Source organism: Heterodontus francisci, unplaced genomic scaffold (genome assembly GCF_036365525.1).
Source record: "Heterodontus francisci isolate sHetFra1 unplaced genomic scaffold, sHetFra1.hap1 HAP1_SCAFFOLD_59, whole genome shotgun sequence".
Lineage (NCBI taxonomy): Eukaryota > Metazoa > Chordata > Chondrichthyes > Heterodontiformes > Heterodontidae > Heterodontus > Heterodontus francisci.
In genome coordinates this window covers 2,083,241-2,103,365 of record NW_027140758.1, presented here as the reverse complement: position 1 = coordinate 2,103,365, position 20,125 = coordinate 2,083,241, and the positions used below count along the sequence as shown (strand labels likewise).

General features: G+C 45.3%; 1 non-coding gene across 1 annotated transcript; it reads right to left on the bottom strand.

The window, feature by feature from the left end:
- Nucleotides 1-2,931: 2,931 nt before the first annotated feature.
- Nucleotides 2,932-3,013, bottom strand: trnan-guu (transfer RNA asparagine (anticodon GUU)). Its single transcript has one exon. It is a non-coding gene; the product is annotated as a tRNA-Asn (tRNA).
- Nucleotides 3,014-20,125: the final 17,112 nt, after the last annotated feature.

Genomic DNA, 20,125 nt, shown 5'->3' with positions numbered 1-20,125 from the left:
CCCAGCATCACAGCTTCCAGTTTTCAGCCAATTTGCTTCACTCCACATAATGGCAAGAAACAGCTGCAGGCACTCGATACAGCAAAGACGATGGGCCCGAACATCATTCCGGCTCTAGTACTGAAGACTTGTGCTCCAGAACTCGCTGCGCCCTCAGCCAAGCTGTTCCAGTGGAGCGACAACACAGTCATCTACTTGCTGCCCCATCAGTCTACTATCAATCATCAGCAAAGCGATGGAAGATGTCACCAACAGTGCTATCAAGCACCACACACTTAGCAATAATCTGATCATCGATGCACAATTTAGGTTCTGCCAGGGTCTCTCAGCTCCAGGAAATAATTTGGCAGATAGAGGAGAATGTGGGAAAATGTGAGGTTATCCACTTTGGTAGCAAGAATAGAAAAGGAAAATATTATTTAAATTGTGAGAGATTACAGAATGCTGCGGTGCAGAAGGATCTGGGTTTTCCTCGTGCATGAATCACAAAAAGGTACCATGCAGGTACAGCAAATAATTAGGAAGGCAAATGGAATGTTACCTTCATTGCAAGGGGGATGGAGTATAAAAGTAGAGAAGTCTTACTACAAATGTACATGGTGCTGGTGAAACCACACCGAGAGTACTGTGTACAGTTTCCGTCTCCTTATTTAAGGAGGGATATACTTGCATTGGAGGCAGTTGAGAGAAGGTTCATTGGATTGATTCCTGTGATGAAGGTGTTGTCTTATGAGGAAAGTTGAGCAGGTTGGACTGATACTCATTGGAGTTGAGAAAAATGAAAGGTGAACGTATTGAGACATATAAGCTTCTGAGGGGGCTTGACAGGGTAGATGCTGAGAGGATGTTTCCTCTCGAGGTGGAATCTAGAACGAGGGGACATAGTTTCAGATTTAGGGGTTTTTCATTTAAGAAGGAATTTCTTCTCTCAGAGGGTCATTAATCTTTGGAATTCTTTACCGCAGAGAGCAGTGGAGGCTGGGTCATTGAATGTCTTCAAGATTTTTATCTACAAGAGAGCCAAGGGTTATGTGGGCAGGCAAGAAAGTGGGGTTGAGGTCATGATCAGGTCAGCCATGATCCTATTGAATGGCGGAGCAAGCTCGAGGGGCCAAATGGCCTACTCCTGCTACTAGTACTTCTGATCCTATGTTCGTATGATCTCATTGCAGCTTGGTCCAAACAGAGACGTAAGAGTGGAATTCCAGAGGAGAGGTGAGTGTGATTGCCCTTGAATGAGTGTGGCATCAAGGATCCCCAGCAAAATTGAAGTCAATGGGAATCAGGGGGAAAACTCTCCACTTGTTGAAGTCACACCTCGCACAAAGCAAGATGGTTGTGGTTAGTGGAGGCCAATCATCTCAGCCCAGGACATTGCCTCAGGAGTTTCTCAGGGTAGTGTCCTAGACACAAACATCCCAGCTGTTTCATTGACGACTTTCTCTTCAACATAAGTCAGAAGTGGGAATGTTAGATGATGATTCACAACTCTTCAGATACTGAAGCAGTCTGTGCCTGCAAGCAGCAAGACCTGAACAACATTCAGGCTTGAGCTGATTAGTGACAAGCAACCTTCTGGCCACACAAGTGCCAAGCAGTGAACATCTCCAATGAGAGAGAAAAAAAATCTACCTTTTGATATTCAGAAGCATTATCATCGTTAAATCCCCCACCATCAACATCTTGACCAGAAACGTAACTAGACCAGTCACATCTATGCTGTGGCTATCAGCGCAGGTCAGAGATTACGAATTCTGCAGCAAGTATCTCACCTCCTGACACCCCAAATCCTGACCACCATCTACAAGGCACAAGTCAGGAGTGTGATGGAATACATCCCACTCAACAACACTCAAGAAGCTCAACACCATCCAGGACAAAGCAGCGCACTTGATCGGCACCTAACCCGCCACCTTAAACATTCAATCCCTCCACAACCAGTACACAGTGGCTGCAGTGTGTACCATCTCCATATGCACTGCAGCAACTCGCCAAGTATCCTTCAACGGCACCTTCCAAACTCGTGACCTCTACCACCTCGAAGGACAAGGGCAGCAGATGCATGGGAACTCACTACCTGCAGGTTCCCCTCCAAGTCACTCACCATCCTGACTTGGAATGATATCGCCATTTCTTCACTGTTGTTGGGTCACAATCCTGGAACTCCCTCCCCAATAGCACTGTGGGTGTTCCTGCACCATATGGACTGCATCAGTTCAAGAAGGCAGCTCTCCACCACCTTCTCAACGGCAAGAGGAATGGGTAATAAATGCTCGCCTTATCAGCGATACTCACACCCAAGAATGAATAAAAACCAAATCACTCTCCACAGATTCCCCACAATCTGGTCTTGGACATTTACCTCAGGAGCACAGAGCTTTATATCACTGCAACATGAGTTCCAATCTTCATATTCTGTTCACTTTTCACATTATTTTCTACCAGTCCACGAGCTTTTATTAATTCAGTATTCGGGTCTCTGCTCCTCCGCCGTTTCTAACATCTCACCTCTTACAAAAAAACACTCTGATCTATCGTAGGTACTAAATGACCCCTCATTTTAAATTCCATCTGCAAAAGCATTGCTCACTCACTTAATCTATAAAGAAGATTTGAAAATAAATTTCTTGCCAAAGGATAATTTTCTGCATCTGCTCCCTCGCCATTTGCTTTTCCCATTTGTCTTTCACTTGGTGCAAATCGAGATGGAAGGAAGGAGGGGAGGAAAAATCCTGCTCCGTTTCGTGATCCCGATTTGATCTTCATTCCAGTGTAGTTTGGGTGAGAAATTCCAATAGTCTGTCTCAATTTTAAGAAAGTATAACCAATTCTGGAATCACTGTCTGGACAGGGACAAGAACAGGTTTCGAGGCTGACTTGACACATCAACTCCCCCAACAGAAACAATACACTAAACAGTTCATAAACTAACGACAAGGATAGGATTTGAACCCACGTGTGCACAGCACAATGGATTAACAGTCCATCACCTTAACCTCTCAGCCACCTTGTCAGTTGGTTAGACTTAGCTGTCACCTTCAGCACAGTTTCTGGCTGTGCAGCTAGCTGTGGAATGATGGAAAAAGACCTTCTGGAAGTAAATGAAGTTGGGAATGGAGTGGTGTGAAACATTTCCAGACCATGTCCAATTCGTTTCTACTCAATGTGAAAACCCACCAAGGAAAGACTAGAACATACAATCATTTCATCACATCATGATTAACATCACTCAGACACCTGAACCATTAGGTCACTGACGAAGTCATGATGACCGAATTTCTCATGAAATTACAACTAAATTAACTGACTGGAAGAATTGCTTTAACTCCACGTGATCAGCGAGGCACAGCCTCAGGCCGACTTGTCGGGTGGTGTAAACAGATATCACTGCTTCTGATCTTCACCAGAACAGATAGTGAGATGTAACATTGATCATCAAACAGACTGTGAGAGAATACAACAGAATAAAACACATGGAGAGACACTGTGGAATAACAAATAGATTTGATTGGAATGTTGAAATTTTGATTGGAATGGATAAAACACCAGAAACAACAGATTAAAGTGGGATTCTCATCATTATATTGATCTGGGACAGAAAAGAGAAACTGATGGAAAGAAGAGAAGAAGGAAGAAAAGAAAGGATGGAACTGTTCAATTTTTTCAGTTTTTTCACTCGCCCATCAAAGCTGATAAAAAAGTTGCAAATAACAGAGAATTTCACCAAAAAGGGAGATTAAATGTTGCTGAAACCTTGGATCGAAGGATGCCCCAACAGATCACCTGTTTAACTGTCTCCTCACTGGGGGATTTCAATCAGTGAGCAATATTATTCTCTACTTTTTTTGTTAATTGGTCCCAGAACTGTCACTTGGAATTAATATCTGTGTTCCGACTCCTGAATAATAAAATTGTGAGTTTCTCGATATTTTCTGGACACATTTCCTGCTGAAAGAACTAAGAACTCTTTCTAATTTGCACAATATTCTATACACACTCATCAAGCCTGCTAAGCTAGCATCCTTGGTGCTGCTCTCTCTTCTCCCAAACTTCATCTCATGTGACTGTTTCATCATCACTCTGACAGTGGGAGGGGTTGATCCCACTATCTTCAGCATTAACCCTTTACATCCTTATACCACACTGTCTGTCCAAAAAAAATGGGTGAATTAGAATTAGAATTAGAATATTACAGCGCAGTACAGGCCCTTCGGCCCTCGATGTTGCGCCGAGCTGTGAAACCATCTGACCTACACTATTCCATTTTCATCCATGTGTCTATCCAATGTCCACTTAAATGCCCTTAAAGTTGGCGAATCTACTACTGCTGCAGGCAGGGCATTCCACGCCCTTACTACTCTCTGAGTAAAGAAACTACCTCTCACATCTGTCCTATATCTATCACCCCTCAACTTGAAGCTATGTCCCCTCGTGTTTGCCATCACCATCCGAGGAAAAAGACGCTCACTATCCACCCTATCTAACCCTCTGATTATCTTATATGTCTCTGTTAAGTCACCTCTCCTCCTCCTTCTCTCCAACGAAAACAACCTCAAGTCCCTCAGCCTTTCCTCGTAAGACCTTCCCTCCATACCAGGCAACATCCTAGTAAATCTCCTCTGCACCCTTTCCATAGCTTCCACATCCTTTCTATAATGCGGTGACCAGAACTGCACGCAATACTCCAGGTGCGGTCTCACCAGAGTCTTGTACAGCTGCAGCATGACCTCGTGGCTCCGAAACTCGACCCCCCTACTAATAAAAGCTAACACACCATATGCCTTCTTGACAGCCCTATTAACCTGGTTAGCAACCTTCAGGGATTTATGCACCTGGACACCAAGATCTCTCTGCTCATCTACACTAACAAGAATCTTCCCATTAGCCCAGTACTCTGCAGTCCTGTTACTCCTTCCAAAGTGAATCACCTCACACTTTTCCGCATTAAACTCCATTTGCCATCTCTCAGCCCAGCTCTGCAGCCTATCTATGTCTCTCTGTACCCGACAACATCCTTCGGCACTATCCACAACTCCACCGACCTTAGTGTCATCTGCAAATTTACTAACCCACCCTTCTACACCCTCTTCCAGGTCATTTATAAAAATGGCAAATAGCAATGGCCCCAAAACAGATCCTTGCGGTACACCACTAGTAACTAAACTCCAGGATGAACATTTGCCATCAACTACCACCCTCTGTCTTCTTTCAGCTAGCAAATTTCTGATCCAAAGCTCTAAATCACCTTCAACCCCATACTTGCGTATTTTCTGCAATAGCCTACCGTGGGGAACCTTATCAAACGCCTTACTGAAATCCATATACACCACATCCACTGCTTTACCCTCATCCACCTGTTTGGTCACCTTCTCGAAAAACTCAATAAGGTTTGTGAGGCACGACCTACCCGTCACAAAACCGTGCTGACTATCTCTAATGTACTTATCCTTTTCAAGATGATTATAAATCCTGTCTCTTATAAACTTTTCCAACATTTTACACACAACCGAAGTGAGGCTCACAGGTCTATAATTACCAGGGCTGTCTCTACTCCCCTTCTTGAACAAGGGGACAACATTTGCAATCCTCCAGTCTTCCGGCACTATTCCTGTCGACAATGACGATATAAAGATCAAGGACAAAGGCTCTGCAATCTCCTCCCTAGCTTCCCAGAGAATCCTAGGATAAATCCCATCTGGCCCAGGGGACTTATCTATTTTCACACTTTCCAAAATTGCTAACACCTCCTCCTTGTGAACCTCAATCCCATCTAGCCTCGTAGCCTGAATCTCAGTATTCTCAACAACATTTTCTTTCTCTACTGTAAATACTGACGCAAAATATTCATTTAACACTTCCCCTATCTCCTCTGATTCCACACACAACTTCCCACTACTATCCTTGATTGGCCCAAATCTAACTCTAGTCATTCTTTTATTCCTGATATAGCTATAGAAAGCCTTAGGGTTTTCCCTGATCCGATCCACCAATGACTTCTCGTGTCCTCTCCTTGCTGTTCTTAGCTCTCCCTTTAGATCCTTCCTGGCTAGCTTGTAGCTCTCAAGCGCCCTAACTGAGCCTTCACGTCTCATCCTAACATAAGCCTTCTTCTTCCTCTTGACAAGCGCTTCAACTTCTTTAGTAAACCACGGCTCCCTCGCACGACAACTTCCTCCCTGCCTCCCAGGTACATACTTATCAAGGACACGCAGTAGCTGCTCCTTGAATAAGCTCCACATTTCGATTGTTCCCATCCCCTGCAGTTTCCTTCCCCATCCTACGCATCCTAAATCTTGCCTAATCGCATCATAATTTCCTTTCCCCCAGTTATAATTCTTGCCCTGCGGTATATACCTGTCCCTGCCCATCGCTAAGGTAAACCTAACCGAATTGTGATCACTGTCACCAAAGTGCTCACCTATATCTAAATCTAACACCTGGCCGGGTTCATTTCCCAGTACCAAATCCAATGTGGCATCGCCCCTGGTTGGCCTGTCTACATACTGTGTCAGAAAACCCTCCTGCACACACTGGACAAAAACTGACCCATCTAAAGTACTCGAACTATAGTATTTCCAGTCGATATTTGGAAAGTTAAAGTCCCCCATAACAACTACCCTGTTACTCTCACCCCTGTCGAGAATCATCTTCGCTATCCTTTCCTCTACATCTCTGGAACTATTCGGAGGTCTATAAAAGACTCCCAACAGGGTAACCTCACCTCTCCTGTTTCTAACCTCAGCCCATACTACCTCAGTAGACGAGTCCTCAAACGTCCTTTCTGTCGCTGTAATACTCTCCTTGATTAACAATGCCACACCCTTTTACCATCTTCTCTGTTCTTACTGAAACATCTAAATCCCGGAATCTGCAACATCCATTCCTGCCCCTTCTCTACCCATGTCTCCGAAATGGCCACTACATCGAGATCCCAGGTACCAACCCATGCTGCAAGCTCACCCATCTTATTCCGGATGCTCCTGGCGTTGAAATAGACACACTTTAAACCAGGTTCTTGCTTGCCAGTGCCCTCTTGCTTCCTTGTAACCATATCCCTGACCTCACTACTCTCAACATCCTGTACACTGGCACTACAATTTGGGTTCCCATTCCCCTGCTGAATTAGTTTAAACCCCCCCGAAGAGCACTAGCAAACCTCCCCCCCAGGTTATTGGTACCCCTCTGGTTCAGGTGAAGACCATCCTGTTTGAAGAGGTCCCACCTACCCCAGAAAGAGCCCCAATTATCCAGGAAACCAAATCCCTCCCTCCTGCACCATCCCTGCAGCCACGTGTTCAACTCCTCTCTCTCCCTATTCCTCGCTTCGCTATCACGTGGCACGGGCAACAACCCAGAGATAACAATTCTGTTTGTTCTTGCTCTAAGCTTCCACCCTAGCTCCCTAAATTTCTGTCTTAAATCCCCATCTCTCTTCCTACCTATGTCGTTGGTGCCTATGTGGACCACGACTTGGGGCTGCTCCCCCTCCCCATTAAGGATCCCAAAAACACGATCCGAGACATCACGAACCCTGGCACCTGGGAGGCAACATACCAACCGTGAGTCTCTCTCGTTCCCACAGAACCTCCTATCTGTTCCCCTAACTATGGAGTCCCCAATGACTAATATTGGGTGGACGGAACTTCCTTCATTTATCAAAACACCAACAGCAGCACAGTGGCGCAATGGTTAGCACCGCAGCCTCACAGCTCCAGCGACCAGGATTCAGTTCTGGGTACTGCCTGTGTGGAGTTTGCAAGTTCTCCCTGTGTCTGTGTGGGTTTCCGACGGGTGCTCTGGTTTCCTCCCACCTCAAGAAGACTTGCAGGTTGGTAGGTAAATTGGCCATTGTACATTGTCCCGAGTGCAGGTACGTAGTAGGAGAATGGTGGGGATGTGGTAGAGAATATGGGATTAATGCAGGATTAGTATAAGTGGGTGGTTGCTGGTTGGCACAGACTCGGTGGGCCGAAGGGCCTGTTTCAGTGCTGTATCTCTGAATAAGAAAAGTAAAATAAAAGCTACCAGTCGTAAATCAACTCAAACCCATTAGAGAGATAGAGGGAGACTGTCAGAGAACTTCCTGCATCCAGTCCTGACCCTGTCACACTCAGCAGCTTCTCACCCAGACCCCACTCTCATCAACACTGAACATTGTTACCGAGACCCTTCAAATACTGTTTATAAAAGGTAGAAAAATTCAAACTTCATCACAGCAAGATTGAACAGAACAAAGTTTAATATCTTCTCGTCATCACTCGGTAACCACATGAGACAGTCCTTAAATCAGTAGCATAAATTATCAGCTGTAAGAATGTTTGTCATTGGGTTGAATCATTTCTGTGTGATGAATGTTCCAGCATCATAAACCAGGGGAACGTGTTGACTGAGCTGTGTCTTCATCTCTTCTGGACAGTTCACCCTTCATTCTGCTCTGATTCACTTTCCCAAAGCGGATCTACAGATTCTCAAATCCAGAGACTGGGTTTTCTTATTTTGTTCCTTTTGATTTTTCTTGCTCCTGAATGATAATATATTCCAACCTCGGATCAAACTTGCCCTGTCTCCCAGTCTCGGTTAAAAGCGACAAATAACGGCACCAACATTCTGAAACAAACAACACGGTCACATTCTGCTTCAGTGAGATTAATGCTGAGGCAGTTTCCGTGTCGAATGCGATTGTGAACAAATTTCTCTCAAGGAAATTGTGAGTGATCAAGTATTTGCACTGAATTTCTGTGCAAGAAGGGACAGTTTCAAACAGCCATTCCCAAATCACTTCCTTCACAAAGAAAAAGACTGTGCTGTCTTAACGTGTGACTCAACTTCACAAACAAATTTGAACTCGAAGTTCAGGAGAAGACAGAGATGTGAATGATTGACAGTGTAATCTTTAAATCATAATTTTCCGTTTCTTCGTTGAAGTGAGGCTCAAGCCTAAGCCACTAGAGATCGCGGAAAGCTACAAACTTGGATCCAGAAATCAGAAAAGCAGTGAAACAGTTGGTGAGTACATTGTGACACTGAAGAATTTATCACCACATTGCAACATTGGCACATTCTTAGACCGTACATTATGAGACAGATTTGTGCTTATATTGGTGGATGAGGAAAGATACTAAACACACAAAATCCCAATTTGAGCTAGTGTGTAAGATTGCTCTTTCCACGGAGATAGCATCAAAGAATGCTCGTGAATTTCATCCTATGCCAGTGACAGTAACACACTTCAGAGGAACTTAAACACACTGGTAAAATGGGCTTTCACACAACAGATAAAATTTTACACAGAGAATTGTGAAGTGATACAGTTTGGGAGGAAGAATGAGACAATGTACACCAATCTTTTTTGATCAAGGTTTGAAAAGGTTGCTAAGAGCAAACAGGACACTTGGCTTTATTAATAGAGGCATAGAGTAAAAGCAAATAAGTTATGCTAAACCTTTATAAAACACTGGGGCTGAATGGCCTACTCCTGTACCTCCACAGAAAGCTTCCACTCCAGGCTCAGACACCCTCTTCAGGATCACTCTCCATACATCCCGCCACTCCACGCACGGATCTCTCCCTCAGAATCAGATCACAGCTCCACAGTCCTGCCGCATCCAGTCGTGAATGGTGGTGGATAATTAAATAACTAACAAGATGAGGAGGCTCCAAAAACATTCACATCCTCAATGATGGTGGTGCTGAGCAAGTCAGTGCAAAAGGCAAAACTGAAGCATTTGCAACCATCTTCAGTCAGAAGTATTAAGTGGATTTGATCTGTGCTAATTTCAGCTCCTCATGCTCGCTGGTGCCTTGGTTCTGTGGTGCTAATTTCAGAATAAATCATGCAGCTTGACAATTGGAGCCAAAGAAAAAGACACAGGAGAGTTTGAAAGTGCCAAAACCTGGTATTGAACCAAGAACTGTTTAACTGTTAGTACAGCACGAACTCAACAAAGCTATTTCAACAACACACTAAAGCCACCATTCTGTCACTGCTTTGGAAGACAATATATACATTAAAGTGTTTGTAAAAAGTTACAGAACACAACATGTGAGTAATATTCCCCATTGTTTTCTCAGTACTGATGGACTGTGAAGTGAGAGACAGCCAGAAGTCCCACTGTGCCACACTGACCCTGAGCTGTGAGTGAAATGAGATAAAGTTCAATCTTTAGCAGAGAGATTCTGGAGAGAGGTAAGAGTCCTGAATCAAGGAAAGACTTTCTGACACAATAAAAGCAAAATACTGCAGATGCTGGAAATCTGAAATAAAAACAAAAAGTGCTGGAAATACTCAATAGCTCTGGCAGCATCTGTGGTGAGAGAAACGGAGTTAACATTTCTGGTCTGTGACCTTTCATCAGAACTGACACAGGTGAGAAAAGAATTAGGTTTTAAACAAGTGAAGGGGAGGGGCATGTGGGAGAGAACAAAGGGGAAGGTGTTTGATAGGGCAGAGGGCAGGAGAGATTAAATAACAAAGCTGTCCTGGGACAAAGTGTGTTAATGCTTGTGGTTGCCTGACACCAGTCATGCTCTGATGTTATTGAACACAATGTTCAATCCACAAGGCTGTAGAGTGCCGAATCAAAAGGTCGGGTGCTGCACCTCGAGCTTGGGTCGATTTTCACTGGAACACTGGAGCAGGCCAAAGACAGAAATGTGGACATGAGAGCAGGGGGGAGTGTTGAAATGGCAAGCAACCAGATGCTCAGGATCATGCTTTCGGCCTGAGCAGAGGTGTTCCACCTAATCTGCTTTTGGTCTCCCAGTTTGGAGGAGCCCGCATTGTGAGCAGTGAATACAGTATACATAATTGAAAGAAGCACAAGTAAATCGCTGCTTCACCTAAAAGGAGTGTTTGGGGCTTTAGATAATGAGCAGAGAGGACAGAAAAGGGCAGGTATTATATCTCCTGCGATTGCATGGGAAGGTGCCTTGGGAAGGGGAAGAGGTGTTGGGGTAATGGAGGAGCGGTCCAGGGTGTTGTGGAAGGAACAATCCCTTTGGAATGCTGACAAGGGAGGGGAAGTTGCGTTTGGTGGTGGCATCACGCTGGAGGTGGCGGAAATGGTGGAGGATGATCCTTTGGATGTGTTTATGTTTAGAGATACAGCACTGAAACAGGCCCTTCGGCCCACATGGTCTGTGCCGACGATCAACCACCCATTTATACTAATTCTATACTCCTACCACATCCCCACCTGTCCCTATATTTCCCTACGTCCTACCTATACTCGGGGCAATTTATAATGGCCAATTTACCTACCAACCTGCAAGTCTTTTGGCTTGTGGGAGGAAACTGGAGCACCCGGAGGAAACCCACACAGGCACAGGGAGAACTTGCAAACTTCACACAGACAGTACCCAGAATTGAACCCGGGTTGCTGGAACTGTGAGGCTGCAGTGCTAACCACTGCGCCACTATGCTGCTGTGGAGGCAGGTGGGGTGGAAAGTGAGGACAAGGGGATCCCTGTTGCAGTTCTGGTAGGGAGGGGAAGGGGGAGGGCAGAGGTTGAAGGTCCATTCAACTACACTGGGAGGGGGGGAGTTGAAATCTGGTGATGTTGTTGAATTTAATTTCAAACACCCCTTGAACTCTCTGCCGATGAAGTCTGAAAAAGGGAAGAACAACCACACAACAAGGGTCTCAAATCCAAGACCCTGAGATTAAAAGTCTCATGCTCTACCAACTGGGCTAACAAGGCCTGATACAGTACTTCTACCCTGTCTGTTATTGGACGGATGCAGCTGTTGGCTCCACCCCAAGGGCGGGAGTTTGTTCCACCAACCATGAAGCAGCTTCCTGTCAATTCCAAAAATTATCAGTAAATCCACTTACAGAAGCCCCAAAGTGTGATATATTCCTCTCACTCATCGATAATAAAACTTATAAATCTTTTTACCTTGCAAATGCTGGCATCTATTTTGTCAGTATTTATTTCTCTCTCCTTTTTATTTAGTACATGCATTCCTTTGGAATTTGTTTCCAATTATATCTGAGGGAAGAAATGAACAGATCTGGCAACTCAAAACTGGGCATCCATGAGGCACTGTGGGCCATCAGCAGCAGCAGAATTGTATTTAAACACAATATGTTACCTCATAGCCTGACATATCCCTCACTCTACCATTACCATCAAGCCAAGGGAGCAATAGTGGTTCAATGAAGTGTGCAGGAGGGCATGTCAGGAACAGCACCAAGCAGACCTAAAAATGAGTGAAGCTACAACACAGGATTACTTGCATGTCAAACAGTGGAAGCAGCATGCAATAGACAGAGCTAAGTGATCTCACAACCAATAGATCAGATCAAAGCTCTGCAGTCCTGCCACATCCAGTCCTGAATGGTGGTGGAAAATTAAACAATCAACAGGAGTTTCCACAAATATCCCCATCCTTAATGAGAGGGGAGACCAGCATATCAATGTAAAATACAAGGTTGAATAATTTGCAACCATCTTCAGCCAGAAGTATCAACTAAATGATGCATCTCGACCTCCTCCTGATGTCCCCAGCATCGCAGATGCCAATCTTCAGCAAATCCACTTCACTCCACATGATATCAAGAAATGGCTGAAGGCACTGGATACTGACAACATCCCGGCTGTAGTGCTGATGACTTGTGCTCCAGAACTAGCCGCGCCACTTGCCACGCTGTTCCAGTACAGCTACAACACTGGCATCTACCCAGCAACGTGGAAAATTACCCAGGTATGTCCTGCAAACAAAAAGCAGGACAAATGCAACCCTGTCAATTACTGCCCCATCAGCCTCCTCTTGATCATCAGTAAAGTGATGGAAGGTGTCATTGACAGTGCTATCAAGCAGCACTTACACAGCAATAACCTGCTCATCAATGCTCTGTTTGGGTTCTGCCAGAGCCACTTGGTTCCTGACCTCGTTGCAGCCTTGACCCAAATTTGGACAAAAGAGCTGAACTCAAGAGGTGAGGTGAGGAGACAGTGACTGCTCTTGCCAAGGGCATCAAGGAGCCCTTGCAAAATTGAAGTCAATGGCCACCAGGGAGAAAACTCTCCCCTCGAATTCTTTGACGAAGTGACAAAGTTGATTGATGAGGGAAGGGCTGTCGATGTCATATACATGGACTTCAGTAAGGCGTTTGATAAGGTTCCCATGGTAGGCTGATGGGAAAGTGAAGTCGCATTGGGTCCAGGGTGTACTAGCTAGATGGATAAAGAACTGGCTGGGCAACAGGAGACAGAGAATAGCAGTGGAAGGGAGTTTCTCAAAATGGAGACGTGTTCCACAGAGATCCGTGCTGGGACCACTGTTGTTTGTGATGTACATAAATGATTTGGAGGAAAGTATAGGTGGTCTGATTAGCAAGTTTGCAGACGACACTAAGATTGGTGGAGTAGCAGATAGTGAAGGGGACTGTCAGAGAATACAGCAGAATATAGATAGATTGGAGAGTTGGGCAGAGAAATGGCAGATGGAGTTCAATCAGGGTAAATGCGAGGTGATGCATTTTGGAAGATCCAATTCAAGAGTGAACTATACAGTAAATGGAAAAGTCCTGGGGAAAATTGATGTACAGAGAGATTTGGGTGTTCAGGTCCATTGTTCCCTGAAGGTGGCAACGCAGGTCAATAGAGTGGTCAAGAAGGCATACAGCATGCTTTCCTTCATCGGACGGGGTATTGAGTACAAGAGTTGGCAGGTCATGTTACAGTTTTATGGGACTTTGGTTCGGCTACATTTGGAATACTGCATGCAGTTCTGGTCGCCACATTACCAAAAGGATGTAGATGCTTTGGAGAGGGTGCAGAGGAGGTTCACCAGGATGTTGCCTGGTATGGAGGGTGCTAGCTATGAAGAGAGTTTGAGTAGATTAGGATTATTTTCATTAGAAAGACGGAGGTTGAGGGGGGACCTGATTGAGGTGTACAAAGTCATGAGAGGTATAGACAGGGTGGATAGCAAAAAGCTTTTTCCCAGAGTGGGGGATTCAAATACTAGGGGTCACGAGTTCAAAGTGAGAGGGGAAAAGTTTAGGGGGGATATGCGTGGAAAGATCTTTACGCAGAGGGTGGTGGGTGCCTGGAACGCGTTGCCAGCGGAGGTGGTAGACGCGGGCATGAAAGCGTCTTTTAAGATGTATCTAGACAGATCCATGAATGGGCAGGAAGCAAAGAGATGCAGACCCTTAGAAAATAGGCGACATGTTTAGGTAGAGGATCTGGATCGGCACAGGCTTGGAGGGCCGAAGGGCCTGTTCCTGTGCTGTAATTTTCCTTGTTCTTTGTTCTTTAGTTGGAGTCATACCGAGCGCAAAGGAATATGGTGATAGTTGTGGGTGGCCAATCATCTCAGTCCCAGAACAGCACTCAGGAGTTCCTCAGGGTAGTGTCCTAGGCCCCAACCATCTTCCGTTGCTTCATCAATGACCTTCTCTCTATCATAAGGTCAGAAGTGGGGATGTTCGCTGATGATTGCAAAATATTCAGTAGCATGAGCAACTCCTCAGCTACTGAAGCAGTCCGTGTCCACATGTAGAGAGACCTGGACAACATTGGGCTTGGGCTGATAAGCGACAAGGAACATTCAACCCACAAAAGTGCCAGGCAATGAACATCTCCAACAAGAGAGAACTTAACCATCTCCCCTTGACATTCAATGGCATTACCATTGCTGAATCCCTCACTATCAACATTCTGGGGGTTACCATTGAGCAGGAACTGAATTGGATCAGCCATATAAATACCGTAGCTACAAGAGCAGGTCTGAGGCTGGGAATTCTGCTGTGAATCACTCACCTCCTGTCCACCATCTACAAGGCACAAGTCAGGAGCGTGATGGAATACTCCCCATTTGCCTGGATGAGTGCAACTCCAACAACACTCAAGAAGCTCAACATCATCCAGGACAAAGTAGCTCGCTTGATCAGCACCCCATCCACCACCTTAAATATTCACTCCCTCCACCACCAGTGAACAGTGGTAGCAGTGCGTACCATCTACAAGATGCACTGCAATAACTCACCAAGCCTCCTTCGACAGCACCTTCACAACCCATGACCTCGACCACCTAGAAGGACATTGGATGCATAGGAACACCACCATCTGCCAGTTCCCGTCCAAGCTACACACCATCCTGACTGGGAACTATATCACCGTTCCTTCACTGTCACTGGATCAAAATCCTGGAACTCCCTTCCGAACAACACTGTGGATTTACCTACACCACATGGACTGCAACAGCTCAAAAAGGCAGCTCACCAAAACCTTCTCAAGGGATGTTAGGAATGGGCAATAAATTCTGGCGTTGCCAGCGATGCCCACATTCCGTGAAAGAATAAAAAAGAGATTTGCCACAATGGTAGCAGGGTGAGGGACTTCAGTGATGTGGAGAGATTGGAGAAGCTGGGGTTGTTCTCCTTGCGGCAGAGAAAATTCAGAAAAGATTTGACACATTTGTTCAAAATCATGAAGTTCTTCAATAGTTTAAATAAGGAGAAACTGTTTCCAGTGGTAAAAGGGTCAGTAAGCAGAGGACACAGATATCAGGTGATTGGCAGAAGAACCAGAGGTGACATGAAAAACCATTTTTTACACAGTAATGTGTTGTGATAAAGAAAGAAAAGACTTGCATTTATATAGCACCTTTCAAGACCACTGGACATATCAAAGCACTTTGTAGACAATGAAATACTTTTGAAGTGTAATCACAGTTGTAATGTCAGAAATGCAGCAGCTAATACCCACAAACAGCAATGTGATAATGACCAACTGATCTGATTGAGAGGCAAATATTGATCACAACACCAGGGAGAATTGCTCTTCACTTGTTTGAAATTGCAGCATGGGATCTTTTACATTCACCCAAACATGCAGACCAGGTCTTGGTTTAACATCACACCTGAAAGGCAGCACCTTCAACACCCTCAGTGCTGCACTGGAGTGTCAGCTGTGAAATCTGAACCCAGAAGCTTGTGATTTCGAGGTGAGTGTGACCAACTGAGCCACAGCTTTTACCTGAGTCTCAATCCTTCTACCAACAGTTTCTCTCTATCGGGTCTGTCACGACCCCTCATGATTGTGAACACCTCTATCAAATCTCCTCTCTAAGGAGAACAACCCCAGCTTCTCCAATCTATCCACATAACTGAAATCCTAACCACACGTTGCAGAAAGGAATTTTTCCTCAAGTTCTTTCCAGTTTTGTGAGTCACATTAAATCTGTAACCTTCGGTTCGTGACCGTTCAGCAGTTAGAAACAGTTCCTCAGTATTTACTCTGCCTCAAACCTTCAAGGAAGCTCTGCAAAGTAACTGAAAATCAAGTTGTCAGAAGTGGGATTTAAACACATGCCTCCAGTGAAAGCTGCAACCTGAACAGAGAAGCTGAAACCGCTCAGTCACCTCAACTGTTCAGACCTTTTTAATCTCGTCATCAGTTCTGTACTTTGAAAGGTTCACTCAAAGAACAAAGAACAAAGAAAATTACAGCACAGGAACAGGCCCTTCGGCCCTCCAAGCCTGCGCCAATCCAGATCCTCTATCTAAACATGTCGCCTATTTTCTAAGGGTCTGTATCTCTTTGCTTCCTGCCCATTCATGGATCTGTCCAGATAAATCTTAAAAGACGCTATCATGCCCGCGTCTACCACCTCCGCTGGCAACGCGTTCCAGGCACCCACCACCCTCTGCGTAAAGAACTTTCCATGCATATCCCCCCTAAACTTTTCCCCTCTCACTTTGAACTCGTGACAACTAGTAATTGAATCCCCCACTCTGGGAAAAAGCTTCTTGCTATCCACCCTGTCTATACCTCTCATGATTTTGTACACCTCAATCAGGTCCCCCCTCAACCTCCGTCTTTCTAATGAAAATAATCCTAATCTACTCAACCTCTCTTCATAGCTAGCGCCCTCCATGCCAGGCAACATCCTGGGTGAACCTCCTCTGCACCCTCTCCAAAGCATCTACATCCTTTTGGTAATGTGGCGACCAGAACTGCACACAGTATTCCAAATGTGGGCCAAACAAAGTCTTATGCAACTGTAACATGACCTGCCAACCCTTGTACTCAATACCCCGTCCGATGAAGGAAAGCATGCCGGATGCCTTCTTGACCACTCTATTGACCTGCGTTGCCACCTTCATGGAACAATGGACCTGAACACCCAAATCTCTCTGTACATCAATTTTCCCCAGGACTTTTCCATTTACTGTATAGTTCACTCTTGAGTTGGATCTTCCAAAATGCATCACCTCGCATTTGCCCGGATTGAACTCCATCTGCCATTTCTCTGCCCAACTCTCCAATCTATCTATATTCTGCTGTATTCTCTGACAGTCCCCTTCACTATCTGCTGCTCCACCAATCTTAGTGTCGTCTGCAAACTTGCTGATCAGACCACCTATACGTTCCTCCAAATCATTTATGTATATCACAAACAACAGTGGTCCCAGCACGGATCCCTGTGGAACACCACTGTTCACACGTCTCCATTTTGAGAAACTCCCTTCTACTGCTATTCTCTGTCTCCTGTTGCCCAGCCAGTTCTTTATCCATCTAACTAGTACACCCTGGACCCCATGCGACTTCACGTTCTCCATCAGCCTACCATGGGGAACCTTATCAAACGCCTTACTGAAGTCCATGTATATGACATCTACAGCCCTTCCCACATCAATCAACTTTGTCACTTCCTCAAAGAATTCTATTAAGTTGGTAAGACATGACCTTCCCTGCACAAAACCATGTTGCCTATCACTGATAAGCCCATTTTCTTCCAAATGGGAATAGATCCTATCCCTCAGTATCTTCTCCAGCAGCTTCCCTACCACTGACGTCAGGCTCACCGGTCTATAATTACCTGGATTATCCCTGCTACCCTTCTTAAACAAGGGGACAACATTAGCAATTCTCCAGTCCTCCGGGACCTCACCCGTGTTTAAGGATGCTGCAAAGATATCTGTTAAGGCCCCAGCTATTTCCTCTCTCGCTTCCCTCAGAAACCTGGGATAGATCCCATCCGGACCTGGGGACTTGTCCACCTTAATGCCTTTTAGAATATCCAACACTTCCTCCCTCCTGATGCCGACTTGACCTAGAGTAATCAAACATCTGTCCCTAACCTCAACATCCGTCATGTCCCTCTCCTCGGTGAATACCGATGCAAAGTACTCGTTTAGAATCTCACCCATTTTCTCTGACTCCACGCATAACTTTCCTCCTTTGTCCTTGAGTGGGCCAATCCTTTCTCTTGCTCCTTATATATGAATAAAAGGCTTTGGGATTTTCCTTAACCCTGTTTGCTAAAGATATTTCATGACCCCTTTTAGCCCTCTTAATTCCTCGTTTCAGATTGGTCCTACATTCCCGATATTCTTTCAAAGCTTCGTCTTTCTTCAGCCTCCTAGACCTTATGTATGCTTCCTTTTTCCTCTTCGCTAGTTTCACAATTTCACCTGTCATCCATGGTTCTCTAATCTTGCCATTTCTATCCCTCATTTTCACAGGAACATGTCTCTCCTGCAGGCTAATCAACCTCTCTTTAAAAGCCTCCCACATATCAAATGTGGATTTACCTTCAAACAGCTGCTTCCAATCTACATTCCCCAGCTCCTGCCGAATTTTGGGATAGTTGGCCTTCCCCCAATTTAGCACTCTTCCTTTAGGACCACTCTCGTCTTTGTCCATGAGTATTCTAAATCTTACGGAATTGTGATCACTATTCCCAAAGTAGTCCCCAACTGAAACTTCAACCACCTGGCCGGGCTCATTCCCCAACACCAGGTCCAGTATGGCCCCTTCCCGAGTTGGACTATTTACATACTGCTCTAGAAAACCCTCCTGGATGCTCCTTACAAATTCTGTTCCATCTAGACCTATAACACTATGTGAATCCCAGTCAATGTTGGGAAAATTAAAATCTCCTATCACCACCACCCTGTTGCTCCTACATCTTTCCATAATCTGTTTACATATTTGTACCGCTATCTCACGCTTGCTGTTGGGAGGCCTGTAGTACAGCCCCAACATTGTTACCGCACCATTCCTGTTTCTGAGTTCTGCCCATATTGCCTCACTGCTCGAGTCCTCCATAGTGCCCTCCTTCAGCACAGCTGTGATATCCTCTTTGACCAGTAATGCAACTCCTCCACCCCTTTTACCTCCCTCTCTATCCCGCCAGAAGCATCGATATCCTGGGATATTTAGTTGCCAATCATGCCCTTCCCTCAACCAAGTCTCAGTAATAGCAATAACATCATACTCCCAGGTACTAATCCAAGCCCTAAGTTCATCTGCCTTACCTACTACAATTCTTGCATTAAAACAAATGCACCAGTCCCTTTGCGTTCATCATCTGCTCCCTGTCTACTCTTTCCCTTAGTCACGCTGACTTCATTATCTAGTTCCTTACAGGCTTTAGTTACTACCTCCTTACTGTCCACTGACCTCCTCATTTGGTTCCCATCCCCCTGCCACATTAGTTTAAACCCTCCCCAACAGTGTTAGCAAAAGCACCCCCAAGAACATTGGTTCCAGTCCAGCCCAGGTGTAGACCGTCCAATTTGTAATAGTCCCACCTCCCCCAGAACCGGTCCCAATGTCCCAAAAATCTGAACCCCTCCCTCCTGCACCATCTCTCAAGCCACGCATTCATCCTGACTATTCTTTCATTTCTACTCTTATTAGCATGTGGCACTGGTAGCAATCCTGAGATTACTACCCCTGAGGTCCTACTTTTTAACTTGGCTCCTAATTCCCTAAATTCTGCTTGTAGGACCTCATCCTGTTTTTTCCCTCTATCATTGGTGCCTATGTGCACAATGACAACTGGCTGTTCACCCTCCCCCTTCAGAATGTTCTGCAGCCGATCTGAGATATCCCTGACCCGTGCACCTGGGAGGCGACATACCATTCGGGAGTCTCGTTTTCGACCACAGAACCGCCTATCTACTCCCCTTACAATTGAATCCTCTATGACTATAGCCCTTCCACTCTTTATCCCGCCCTTCTGAACAGCAGAGCCAGCCACGGTGCCATGAACCTGGCTACTGCTGCCATCCCCTGGTGAGCCATCTCCCTCAACAGTATCCAAAACAGTATACCTGTTTTGGAGGGAGATGACCGCAGGGGACACCTGCACTGCCTTCCT